General features: G+C 46.9%; 1 long non-coding RNA gene across 1 annotated transcript in view; it reads left to right on the top strand.

Annotated features, from left to right (window-relative positions):
• The first annotated feature begins 5,255 nt into the window (after positions 1-5,255).
• The window catches only part of LOC149459144 (uncharacterized), a 114,676-nt gene continuing 105,563 nt past the window's right edge, over positions 5,256-14,368 (top strand). Inside the window, exon 1 of the long non-coding RNA XR_016313342.1 lies at positions 5,256-5,534. This is a non-coding gene — a long non-coding RNA (uncharacterized LOC149459144). The remainder of the gene's footprint in view (positions 5,535-14,368) is intronic.

The raw sequence follows: 14,368 nt of genomic DNA, 5'->3' as shown, positions 1-14,368 counted from the left end.
ATGACAATTGCACGCTCATGCAACACTGTACCCATATGAAATTTTTATCATTTTTTTGAGACCGATAGAGCTTTCTTTTGGTGGTATTTAATCACCTCTGGGTTTTTTTATTTTTTGCTACACAAACCAAAAACATCAGAAAATGTTGAAAAAAAAAAGTTTTTTTCTTAGTTTCTGTTATAAAATTTTGTAAATAAGTGATTTTTCTCCTTCACTGATGTGTGCTAATGAGGCTGCACTGATGGGCACTGATAGGCTACACTGATGGGCACTGATAGGCGACACTGATGGGCACTGATGAGGAGGCACTGGTAGGTGGCACTGATGGGCATTGACAGGCATCATTGATGAGCACTGAAAGGCAGCACTCCTATTTGGCACTGATAGGTGGCACTGACTGGCACTGCTAGGTGGTACTGACAGGCACTGTTAGGCGGCACTGATGCACACTGATAGGCGGCACTGATGCGCACTGATAGGCAGCACTTAATGGCACTGGTAGGTGGCACTGACTGGCACTGATAGGTGGCACTGATAGGCAGCACTGACTGGCATTGCTAGGTGGCACTGAAAGGCAGCTCGGATGGACACTGTTATGTGGCATTGATGTGCACTGGTAGGCACTGATATGTGGCATTGATGTGGCACTGATGGGCACTGACTGGTGGCATTGATGGACACTGACAGGTGGCACTGATGGGGCTACACTGATCATCAGGGCAAACTGATCATCAGTGCCCTGATGATCAGTGTACATGTCCCCTCTGAGTAATGCAGATTACCGGCTCTCCTCTCCTCTGTCAGCGTGACAGCTTGTGAGGAGAGGAATGCCGATAACCAGCATTTCCTTATTTACATGCGATCAGCTGTGATTGGACACAGCTGATCACATGACAGAATCAATGTCATTGGCTCTTTCCGTTGATCGGTGATCCGCTGTGTCCCAGGGACACAGCGCACCACCGATCGCCACGCTGCGCGCCCTAACTCAAGATGGCCACGGCCAGAAATGCTAGAGGGACTTCTGTGAATGAATGAAATGCAAGTCCTGACTGCCTTAGCGGCTCTCGGCTTGTAGTTTTCAAGGAACCACCGCTGTGGTAGCTCATTGAAGTGTCCTGTCCAGGGGTGGACTGACCATTTGGAAACCCGGGCACTGCCCAAGGGCCCAGGGTCAGTAGGGGGCCCCATGAGATGCCCCTGGTACCTTTTTCATAGGCTTTTTTGAGTTTGGGCAAGGACACAGGGGTCCCATGATCTCCTATTGCCCGGGGGCCCCATGAGTTGTCAGTCCACCCCTGGTCCTGTCAGAATATCTGCTCGACCATACATCCCGTACATCCCATACATCCCGTACATCCCATATATCCCGTACATCTGATACATACTGTACATCCCATACATCCCGTACATCCCCTACATCCCGTACATCCCCTACATCCCGTACATCCCCTACATCCCATACATCCCCTACATCCCATACATCCCGTACATCGCATACATCCTGTACATCCCATACATCCTGTACATCCCGTACATCCCATGCATACCGTACATCCCATACATCCTGTACATCCCGTATATCCCATGCATACCGTATGGCAAGCAGATATTCTGACAGGTCTGCAGGAGACTTGCATGGCATTAGCAATCTACTGATCGCTGGTGCAATGCTTTCCAGGCTCCTGTAGACAAAAATAATAATAATAAATGCACATTTTTTTTTACCTGCAAAAATATGTGCATTTATTATTTTTGTCCAAAAGGAGAACTTATCCTTTATAGATGTCATCGCACCCAGCAGAGAGGTAAGTGTTCATATTCTTATTGTACAGGGCGATCACAGTTATGTGGGTAACAAGCATCTTGATTGCCACACCAATGCAAGAAGTCAACGGACCTGCATTGTAGCACGCTGCAACACACATTATACACTGGACATGATGTTTGACAAGTGATTTACTCCAAGTCGCAGGGAGGAAAGGATAGCGGGGGGTATATTTTGCCCCAATAAAACAACAGGTTGAACTGACATTTAAAAACAGTAATTTGCATTCATGGCTACAAAGGCTGTCGGAAGGATTTTTCAAGCATGGTTGGAAATATCAGAGTTTCCTGCCATGCTTCTTAATATAGAAATTAATAATGCCTCCTTAACCTTTGCATCAGAAGCTCTGTATGTTGCTATAGATGTCTGAATATATTCCAAAGACCAAATCATTTATGTAAAGAGCACGTGGCAGAGATTCCATAAGAAAAATACAAAAGGAAATTTATTTTCAAGAAAAGAGAGCTTGGGCATGAAGCTGTTCACTTATTAAGTGTAAATAAAAGGCTCCTATATTGATTTTCCCCTGCTGATGACTCGGCAGAGGTAGTATGTTTGGAGTGTACATCCAAGCAAAAATTAAAAAGCAAAATCAGTACATTCCTGTAACACGGCCAATTTTTCCACATTTTAGTTCTTTTTTTTAATTCTTTAATTTGAAGAAATGGCATAACAAAGTATGCAGAAAAAAACATCAGGACAGAATGTAGGAGAGCTCAGCCCATCATTAGGCACTCAGAGACTGTACAGATCACATGCAGAAAGTCACTGATACAAATAAACGTTTAGTACAAGTAGAGATGAACCAAGCCATCCACATCCCTACACTACTTCTTCGATATATTTTGTCCTTCTAACAAATAACAATAACATACAGAATACAACCGGGGGGGACTGACAACTCATGGGGCCCCAGGGCAATAGGGGATCATGGGGCCCCTGTGTCCTCACCCACACTCAAGACCACACCCAAAAAAGCCTATGAAAGGTACTAGCAGCATCTCATGGTGCCCCCTACTGACCCTGGGTCCTCGGGTATTCCTGAGTGCCCAAATGGTCAGTCCACCACTGAATACAATATTTAACCCCAGTGGAATAACGGAAAGAAGAGGAAGAGAGAAAAGAAAAAAAAGGGGAGGGGGGGGAAGAAGAGGGGGAAAGGCTAGAATGAAAAAAAAGGGGGGTTAGCAAGGGGGAGGAGAGGGGGAGACCCGCCCCTCCACCTAACCATCCATTTGTGATCGCCACAGACTACTGGACAATGCGAAGAGTTGCGCTTCCTTAATAGGTAGCTCGAAACTGGGAAGCTAACACGGTTTGATCTTTGTAGAAAAAATATGCGGTCCAGGTTTTCCAATATCTCTCACCTTACTCCTTGAGCAACATAGTCATGTTCGTCATTTCCTGAATCTCGTTAATGCGAGCAAGCCAATGTGTTTTTGTAGTGGGCAATGGATTCTTCCACATCGCAGGGATGCAGGCTTTTGCCGCATTAGGGAGGTGTTTCAAGAGAGAATGTTTGTATCTTTTGTTTGACATAGGTGTGTCGTGAAGAAAAAAGGCCACCAGGCTTCCTCCAAGGGTTATCCCCGTCAACGCGTGTACCGTCTGTTCCACCATAGTCCAGAAATCTCTCAGTTTGGGGCACTCCCAGAAAATATGGAGCAATGACCACTCAGAAGCCTGGCATCGCCAGCAGAGATTCAGGACCTGGGGGAACATGCGATGAAGTACCTTTGGTGTCCTGTACCATCTACTAAGAAGCTTGTATCCCCCCCCTCCTGGAATCTACTGGCTAGGGAGGCATTTTGGGCAAAATATAACATCCTGTGTTTCTGCTTTTGAGAAAAGGTAATGTTCAGGTCCCTTTCCCAGCGGGGCTTCAGATGAGATCAAGGAAGTATAGAAATGAGAGAGTGAATGACGCAGGAGTTCACCAGTCATACAGAGATTCTCAAAAGGAGATAGCTCCCTTAGGGTAGTCAACTCCTGCGGTAAAGAGTGCAAGAATGCTCCCAGTTGTGCTCGCCTCAGAAAATCTAAACTTTAAGAAAAGGCCAGTGTTAATTGCTGGGACATCATGAGATGACAGTTCCTGGAGAAATGAACCAAGTGGAACCGGCCGCTCTGGTAGAGTGCCAGAAATTGGGGGTCAAGGAGTCCAGGTAGGAATCCCATCGCCCCTATAATGGGCATTAGAGGACTCAGACAAATTAGTAGCTTTAAAAATGGTCCTGGTCATTCGAAGTGTTTCTCCTATCAGTGGGTGTTGTTTGATTGACAAAGGCAGAGAGGACCAAGGGTGCAAAGGAAGACCAGCCAAGGGTAGTGCAACTGTGGTCTGCTCTAGATGTACCCATAACTTTGCATTGTGTGTAACACACCAATCCACCACTCTAGTGAGGTGCGCAGCCTCATGATACTTCACCAGGTTCGAGAAACCCACCCTTCCCCTAACTTTGGGCAAAGAGAGGATACTCCTCAGGCCACAACCTGAGCAGAAAGCCAGGCAGAAGTCGTATCGGAAGGGCTTGAAGCAGATAGTTAAGCCTCAGCATAATATTCATTTTTAAGATATTGATATGCACGAACCATGTGAAAACCTAACTGTCCCAGCATGAAAGATCAGCTCAAATTGTCCTAGCTAAAGGGGCAAAGTTGAGTTCAAATGACCGTCGCAAATCCCGAGGGATATTCGTACCCAGGTATATAATGTGAGAGGAAGTCCACTTAAAATGAAACTGGGAGGCAATTTGTTGTTGAAAGGAGTGGTCTATAGAAATACCCATAGCCTCTGATTTGGAATAGTTTATTTTAACGTTTGAGAGAGTTTCATAGAGTTTAAGTTCCTATAACAAAGACGGTAAAGAGGTGGTTGGTGCAGACACAAAGAAAATCAAGTCATCTGCATAAGCGGCCAATTTGTGTTCCTTGCCCTTGACTATAATACCCTTAATTTCTGAAATTACCCTGATTGTCCTTAGGAAGGGTTCCATGGTAAGTACAAAAACTAGGGGTAATAGAGGGCATCCCTGCCTGGTCCCGCTACGAATAAAGAATGTATCTGAGAGCGCTTCGTTAACTCCAACCCAAGCTGATGGGGTGGAGTAGAGAGCAGAAATCCACTGCAGTATGCCATCTCCCACACCAATATGTTTCATGGTTGTGTTCAGAAACATCCAGGAGACCCTGTCAAACACGTTCTCCGCATCTGTGGAGAAGAGCACCAAGGGGACCTGTCTCGAGAGGGAATAACGTACGGCCGCTAAGACATGTTGTGTGTTGTCTCTGCACTCTCTGTCTGGGGTAAATCCAGACCGGTCCAGGTGAATCAACGAAGGGAGGATATGCGATAGCCTAGAGGCCAAAATCTTCGTAAATATCTTGAGGTCTACGTTAAGCAGGGAAATGGGTCTACAACTAGAGCAGAGAGGCGGATCCTTCCCCTCCTTATGGATCACTGAGATATGAGCCTTTAAAGAGGTTGCTGGGATCTCGTGGCCCTCCCTGAGGGAGTTAAATGCTGCCGAGAATCAGGGGGCCAGTTTGACCACATATTGCTTGTAATAGGCCAGTGTGTAGCTATCGGTTCCAGAAGCTTTACCGAGTTTCATAGAAACAAGTGCCTCCATGAATTCATCCGCAGATGTTGGGACATCCAGACCCGCGACATCCTCCTCCATCAGGGTAGGCATCTTCGAAGCTCGTAAGTATTCTTTAGCAGCCTCCTGTTTATCCCTCTGGGAAGGATGAATAGTTCCATCCGTCAGATTATAAAGGGAAGTATATAAGTCTCGAAATGCCAGGGCGATCTCCGAGGAGGAGGAGAGCAGGATGTCCCCAGTGGATTTTATCTTTGAAATATACGTTTTGGCTCTGGTGGATCTAAGAGCGCTAGCTAGAAGTCTACTTGGTTTATTGCCATATTTTTAAAAGGACCTTCACACCCGAGCAAGTTTCACCTTAGCCCGATCAGGAAGAAGGGAATTCAAACTAAATCTCAATGTCTGAAGCTGCTCTTCAAGCCGCTGGGATTGAGATTTCTTATGTATTCGCTCAAGGGCTCGTATTTTAGTCAATAGAGATTCCATCTGAGAAGCGAGGATTCTTTTTCTATGGGTACCTAGGCGTATGAGAACTCCTCGAAGAACGTTTTTAGGAGCCTCCCAGAGACAGAACAGTGAAACTTCATCAGTGATATTGGTCCTAAAAAAGGAATCAAGAGGTTCCACAATCCGTCCCTGATAAGTCAGGTCGTGCAAGAGCGATTAATTCAGCTTCCAATGCCAGGGTCGGTGAACCTGCTCGCCCAATTCTAGAGTACAGTGGGTCGGGGCATGATCTGATATCATGAAAGAACCGATGGTGGCAGAGGAGATCAGCAGAGGAGCATTCTGCGTGACGAATATGTAGTCTATCCTGGAATATGTTTTATGATTACAGTAGAGTAGAAAGTATAGCCCCTATCATGAAGGTGTAGTAACCTCCAGCCATCAAGTTGATGGTCATCATGTAGTAGCTTTCTAACCATCCGTAATTTAGAATAAGAGAGGTGAGAGGCTCCTCTCGATACATCTTGTAGTGGGTCTAGAGCCACATTGCAGTCTCCCCCCAAGATCACTGTCCCCTCACAATGTTGATCCATCAGAGACAAGACGCCAGAGAGGAGACGGGATCTTCAGTAAGTAGATACAAATTGACAAAAGTAACTTTCTTCCCACAAAGCTCCCCACAGATCAGAAGAAATTGACCCTCATTATCAATAACAATCTGGTGTCCACCCATTGGACTTGTTTTGAGATAAGAATCGCCACCCCTTTAGACTTAGAGAATGAAGAGGCACTATGATATGCCATAGGGAACTGTAAATTGCCCAACCTCGGAATCTTGTCTTTGAGGAACTGGGTCTCTTGGAGGAAGATAATGCAGGACCTCTGGCCCCACAATTCGCTCAACAATTTATGGCGCTTCACCGGGTTGTTCAAGCCCTTCACATTGTATGTAAAAATTACTTGGGCATGGTGAGTCACTACCAGGACGAGAGGCAGAGGGCGGGAAGAAAAAAAAAGGGGGGAGAGGGGAGGAGAAGAGATGGAGGGGAGGAGAGGGTGATGAGAAGGGGTAGAGGAAAGGTCGAGGAAATAGGTGGCCTGGTCAGGAAGGGAGGTAAATCCTCTGGAGGGAAAGTGGTTAAAGTTACAAACAAAAATTAAAATTCTGGCAGATTAAGTATTTTTTTGTGCTTATTATGTTTTTAAAGAAACAAAACATATGAAAGGTACATGTATTGTAGTGATGTATTGAATATGTCTTTTTATCACCATAAGCGGGGGTCGGGATTGGGACGACGCAATCTACCTGTCTGTCATGGCCTCAAATCAGAGTGGCTGATGGGAGACCTAAGAGGACTCCCCTCACTGTGCCGGCTGCTGCTGAATCTAAGGTCTGGCGATGGAATTCTTACAGAACCCTGCATAACATTCGACTGCCCCTGCACTGTACGTTAAATACTACTGACCCTTGCACTTTGCATCACATACTACCAATCCCTGCACTGTATGTTAAATACTACTGACCCTTGCACATTGTGCTACATACTACTGATCCCTGTGCTTTCTGTTACATACTACTGACCTCTGCCCTGTACATTAAATTCTACTGATCCCCGCACTTTGCGTCACATACTACAGACCCATGCACTGTACATTAAAAAAAATGTTTTTCTTTGTTTCTATTATAACATTTTGCAAACGGGTAATTTTTCTCCTTCACTGATGTGTCTTGATGAGGCTGCACTGATGGGCACGGATGAAGCGGCACTGATAAGGAGGCAGTGATGATGACGCACTGATATGTGGAAACGATAGGGAGCACTGAAGAGCACTAATAATTAGCACTGAAGGGCACTGATAGGTGGCACTGACTGGCAGCACTGATGGACCCTGATTGGCAATGATGGGGCTGCAGTGATAATCAGCATCCTGACTATCAGTGTAGATGTCTCCTTTCACAGTTGCCGGTTATCGGCAGTACTTTCCTCACGCTATGACAGCATGAGGAAAGTACTGCCGATAACCAGCAACTGTGTTTACATGGTGATCAGCTGTGATTGAAGTACATCCAACATCAATCATGGTAAACACTGACCAGCACGAAAAGAAAAAAACAGCTGAACACGGCGTGTCCCGTACAGGGACACATGCCGAATGACAGGTAAACATGGGGGTGGAGTCACCAGGTGACATCACTGGGTGACCCTGCCCCCATGTCTGCCTGTCATTGGACTAGTATTTCTCCACTGGACATGTCACTCGCAAAATGATAGGTAGACATGGGGGCGAGGTCACTTGATGACATCACCATGTTTACCCCCCTTGATAAGGGAGCTTCCAGATTCCTAAAATGTGATCTGATCCTCATCACAAACACAATGCACTTAAAATGTTACTAAACCCAGGACCCTGCATTCACTATATCTGGTCTCCCCGGACCCCGCATTCACTATATCTGGTCTCCCCAGACCCTGTATTCACTATATCCGGTCTCTCCGGACCCTGCATTCACTATATCTGGTCTTCCCAGACCCTGCATTCACTATATCTGGTCTCTCCGGACCCTGCATTCACTATATCTGGTCTCCCCAGACCCTGTATTCACTATATCCGGTCTCCCCGGACCCTGCATTCACTATATCTGGTCTTCCCAGACCCTGCATTCACTATATCTGGTCTCCCCAGACCCTGCATTCACTATATCCGGTCTCTCCGGACCCTGCATTCACTATATCTGGTCTTCCCAGACCCTGCAATCACTATATCTGGTCTCCCCAGACCCTGCATTCACTATATCCGGTCTCCCCGGACCCTGCATTCACTATATCTGGTCTCCCCGGACCCTGCATTCACTATATCTGGTCTTCCCAGACCCTGCATTCACTATATCCAGTCTCCCCGGACCCTGCATTCACTATATCTGGTCTCCCCGGACCCTGCATTCACTATATCTGGTCTCCCCGGACCCTGCATTCACTATATCCGCTCTCTCCGGACCCTGCATTCACTATATCCGCTCTCCCTGGACCCTGCATTCACTATATCTGGTCTCCCACAGTACACACAACATGGAAATGCAATTATTTTAGTAAATATAAATTGCTAAATACATTTTCTTATCAGCAGTTAGAGCAGTATTCTGACTTCTATCAGTGTCCGGCCGAGCTGGTTAAAGCTTGTAGGAGTTTTCTCTAGGATGATGCAGAAATCCTGACCTCTGTCTGGACAGCGCTGATTGGCCTTGTGCTGATCACATGCACTCTCCCAAGAAAAAAAAATCCTCCCTGGCAATACACACCAAATCGAGCATGTGCAGAGTGTCTCCACATGATATGTCTTATCAGGAGATAAGAGGGGGGCACTGGAAGAAGGGGAGGATCAGAGAAGACAGGATCAAACAGTGTTTTTACACAATACAGAGGATTAACCCCTTAGATTTCACAGTGAGTATAACAAGCATGCTTTACTGCATATACAGACTGATTGTACTGTACTGTTGGGGTTGGTATTTTGCACACCTGGAGTCCAATGAATGAAATGAATGGAGGTGTGGTGTAGAGCTACTTTGATTGATAAAAGACACTCAGACATTGTAACTCCTTGGTGCTGACATTACACAAATATGCAGCTTCTTGGTGGCTGGGCCTTGATGCCAAAGACGCATATTTGTGCACCCAAAGTAAACAAACATTTGGTGAGAGGGAACACCCTGGACACATGTCCCTGCCCCCCCCCCCTTTCATTCATTGGACTTCAGTTCTTCCAATCATAGAGGCTCAGCATCACCATTATCACCATTATTATTATTATTATACAGGATTTATATAGCTCCAGCAGTTTGCGCAGCACTTTACACAATGAAGGCAGACATGACAGTTACAATACAATTTGGTACATGAGGATACAGAGGGCCCGGCTCCTTGGAGCTTACAATCCAGGAGAGATCATCATTACCTAAGCTGGTCTGCGTGTAAATACATAAAAAAAATAGCCAGCAGCAGCCACAAAGGTGAACCTCAAAACTCCAAATTTAATGAGGTCCCATTATAAAGTGCAAATGTGCTTCTCCGAATGAACTATAATAGGGTGTCACTGCTGGAGGAGCACCCCATTTTGGGCTGTTAGGGTATGGATTAGACAAAAACCATGTAAGTTCAGCCTGCCTAGGAACGCCCTCTCCTCCAGACTGACATCCACCCTTCAAGGCATTTTGACATTTGCATAACTCCTTGCACTCCTCCAGACTGACATGCACCCATCAAGGCATTTTGATATTTGCATAACTCCTCCCACTCCTCCATACTTACATCCATCCGTCAGGGTATTTTTTACATTTGCATAACTCCTCCCACTCCTCCAGAGACTGACATCCACCCTTCAAGGCATTTTGATATTTACATAACTACTCCCACTCCTCCAGATTGACATCCACCCATCAATTTTTTCAATTTACATAACACCTCCCACTCCTCCAGACTGACATCCACACATCAAGGTATTTTGATATTTCCATAACTCCTCCCACTCCTCCAGACTGACATCCACCCATCAAGGCATTTTTCAATGTACATAACTCCTCCCACTCCTCCAGACTGACATCCTCCCATGAGGGCATTTTGATAACTCCTCCCACTCCTCCAGACTGACATCCACACGTCAAGGTATTTTGATATTTGCATAACTCCTCCCACTCCTCCAGACTGACATCCACCCATCAAGTCATTTTGATATTTGCATAACTCCTCCCACTCCTCCAGACTGGCATCCAATGTCAAGTCATTTTGATATTTGCATAACTCCTCCCACTCCTCCAGACTGACATCCACCCGTCAAGTCATTTTGATATTTGCATAACTCCTCCCACTCCCCCAGACTGACATCCACTCATTAAGGCATTTTTCAATTTACTTAACTCCTCCCACTCCTCCAGACTGACATCCACCTGTCAAGTCATTTTGATATTTGCATAACTCCTCCCACTCCTCCAGACAGACATCCAGCCAACAATACAATCCCAATAAAAGACATTGACCTTTGTGGTTGTAACATGACCAAATGTGGAAAACTTCAAAGGGTATGAATACCGTATTTGCCGGCGTATAAGACGACTGGGCGTATAAGACGACCCCCCTACTTTTCCTGCTAAAATTTAGTGTTTGAGCTATACTCGCCGTATAAGACTACCCCTCTTCCAATGCACACCAGTGGCAGGAATAGTGCCCCATCATTGGTATCAGTGGCAGGAATAGTGCCCCATCATTGGTATCAGTGGCAGGAATAGTGCCCCATCATTAGTATCAGTGGGGGGAATAGTGCCCCATCATTGGCATTAGTGGCAGGAATAGTGCCCCATCATTAGTATCAGTGGGGGGAATAGTGCCCCATCATTGGTATTAGTGGCAGGAATAGTGCCCCATCATTAGTATCAGTGGGGGGAATAGTGCCCCATCATTGGTATCAGTGGGGGGAATAGTGCCCCATCATTGGTGTCAGTGGGAGGAATGGTGTCCCAACATTGGTGTCAGTGGGAGGAATGGTGTCCCATCATTGGTGTCAGTGGGGGGTGGAATAGTGCCCCATCATTGGTGTCAGTGGGGGGGGGAATAGTGCCCCATCGTTGATGTCAGTGGGGGGGAGGAATAGTGCCCCATCGTTGGTGTCAGTGGGGGGGAGGAATAGTGCCCCATCGTTGGTGTCAGTGGGAGGAATAGTGCCCCATCGTTGGTGTCAGTGGGAGGAATAGTGCCCCATCATTGGTATCAGTGGGAGGAATAGTGCTCCATCATTGGTATCAGTGACACCAATGATGGGGCACTATTCCTCCCACTGACACTTGCTGACCCTGTTCTCGTATGGTGCTGCTGCAGCCAGCATATGTGGTTGCAGCAGCACCTCTACACTGACCACTTACCTGCTGGTCCTGCAGTCGATTTTTGCGGGGCCGCTCGGCTCCACCCCCTCGCCGGTGATTGGCCGCCTGTGTGCCTTTCCTGAGCTACAGTTCTGGCGGCCAATCACTGGTGAGGAGGCGGAGCCGAGCAGCCGCACGAACATCCAGTGACTGAACTGAAGGCGCAGCCGCGCTTCCTGGACCGGATCGTCGTTGGACCGGAACCAGGTAAGAAACAGCCGCTGCCCACCCCTGTACTTAGTGTCCCTTCCATTGGGGGAAGGGGGGGGTGGCGGCGGCAACGTGCCGCCCCCCTAAAAAGTGTCAGTATGCCGTATACCGGCGTATAAGACGACCCCCGACTTTTGAGAAGATTTTTAAGGGGTAAAAAGTCGTCTTATACGCCGGCAAATACGGTACTTATACAAGGCACTGTAGGCTGGATATAGATGTGTTGCAACATTGCTGCACCTCTGAAAAGCAATCCACATTGGGATTGCGTTTGACAAAGCTATATGACAGCTCTTCTCCCTATAAATGCCACACCACCAACTGGTACATCACATGCCGTGCGTTCGCAGTGCATCCCTATTCTCTTGAATGTATCGGCGCCGAACACGACGGGGGGGATAATCTGTACTACAGCATCTGAACACCCCATTCACTACCTTTGCATCCACCCTCCTGTTGAGACGTACGCTTCCGATTTTCCTGGCATTAAAAAATAAAACGCGCTGGGATGATTACAAGGAAAATTAGACTAAGAGAGCGGAGGATTACGGGATGAGATTAGTCGGTAATAGTGACGTACATGGCGTTCTATACAAAAACTAACCAGATTATCGGGGATTTAAACCACCTTTTTGCTCCAGTTGGTCGTGTTTTGTTCTGCTTTTACAAAGTATATTTATTTCACTTCCCTGGAAAGTATGTCACTGTGGGGGCTCAGTAATGTATACGTGTAATTCTGCATTCAGTTCTATCGCCGCACCGGATTATTCCGAAGCACTCGAATGTAGAGCACAGCTGGGAATTAAAGTATAAATATGAAGCATTGATTCCCCTTCTCTACAGAGTCTATGGAGTGACTGTACAGCAGAGCACGCCGAACGTCGGCTGCCATTTCTACAATGGAAGACTTTATTAGTCTCATTTTAATTGTAATGAAAGAATTGACTTTCTCTGCTTTCAAGGGAACAATACACTGGCTTAACCACATCAATGGCCGATTCTACGGTTTTAGTTTTTGGGCTTTTTTTTTTAAGTTTTTAGACCTGAAGATTAGCTAAAAATGGACTTGTCAAAAACTGTCTCTGTGGGTTTTTTTTATTTTTGTGAATGAGTAGGGGTACTTTGTACATGGGTACAAGGTGCTTTGGGGGGGAGCCACCTTCCCCCAAAACACCCCCCATGTTCAGGACACGTGACCTAGTATGGTTCAGGAGAGGGGGTGGTCACTCATCTTCCCCCTTTCATGGCCTGCTGGGCTGCATGCTTGGATAAGGGTTCCCCTTAAAATCCATACCAGACCTAGGGGTCTGGTATAGAGCTTGGGGGGAACCCACACCATTTTTATTTTAATTTTGGCATGGGGTTCCCCTTCAAATCCATACCAGACCTAAGGGTCCTCCACTCACTCCGACGGAAATACCTTAGACCTTGTCTTCTCCCACCAGTGTACTCCCTATGACCTCTCAAACACCCCATTTCCCCTCTCTGATCACAATCTCATCACCTTCACAGTCTCCTCATCCTCAAACACCTATCCCTCCAAACGTCAAACTATCACCAGTAGAAACCTCAGCAACTTGAACCCTGCACCTTTCCACTCTGCTGCTGACTAACTTTACGACAGCATCCTTCCTCTGTCTTGCCCTGACCTGGCCACTACTGTTTATAACAACTCGCTATCAGCCGCTCTAGACTCGCTAGCACCCCCAACAACACGAAGCATTAGACCCTGACCGCTACAACCCTGGCAGACTGACCATACCAAAAACCTCAAACGACGCAGTCGTGCGCTGGAGCGACTATGGCGCAAAACCAGATCCCAACAAGCGTTCACCCGTTATAAATCTGCCTTCCTCACCTACACTTCTTCCCTTCACGCTGCCAAGCAAGCCTACTTTGTTACCCTCATTACTACCTTCTCCTCCAGTCCTCGCCGGCTCTTCTCCACTTTTAACTCTCTACTCTCTCCGCCCCCACCTCCACCCAGAACCTCACTCACCGCCCACGAGATTGCTAACCACTTCAAAAACAAGATCGGCGCAATTTGTAGGGACATCGCCACTGCTCAGACTTCCAGCCCACCTAGCATCCCTCACACTAAAACCCCCTCAACACTCCACTCCTTCGACATCGCTACCACTGAAAAGGGTCATTAAGGTCTTCTCTGAAGCCCTCCTCACCACCTGCCCCCTTGACCCTGTCCCCTCACAACTCCTACGATCACCCTCTTCCTCCATCCTACGCTCCCTCACACACATCTTTAATCTTTCCCTCTCTACTGGCACATTCCCCTCCCCTCTAAAACACGCGCACATCACTCCCATACTTAAAAAACCCTCCCTGGATCCCACCGACCCGAACAACCTT

Source organism: Staurois parvus, unplaced genomic scaffold (assembly GCF_062004578.1).
Source record: "Staurois parvus isolate SC_StPar_1 unplaced genomic scaffold, SC_StPar_1.0 ptg000272l, whole genome shotgun sequence".
NCBI classification, from domain to species: Eukaryota; Metazoa; Chordata; class Amphibia; order Anura; family Ranidae; genus Staurois; species Staurois parvus.
This window is presented reverse-complemented; position numbering and strand designations above follow the sequence as displayed.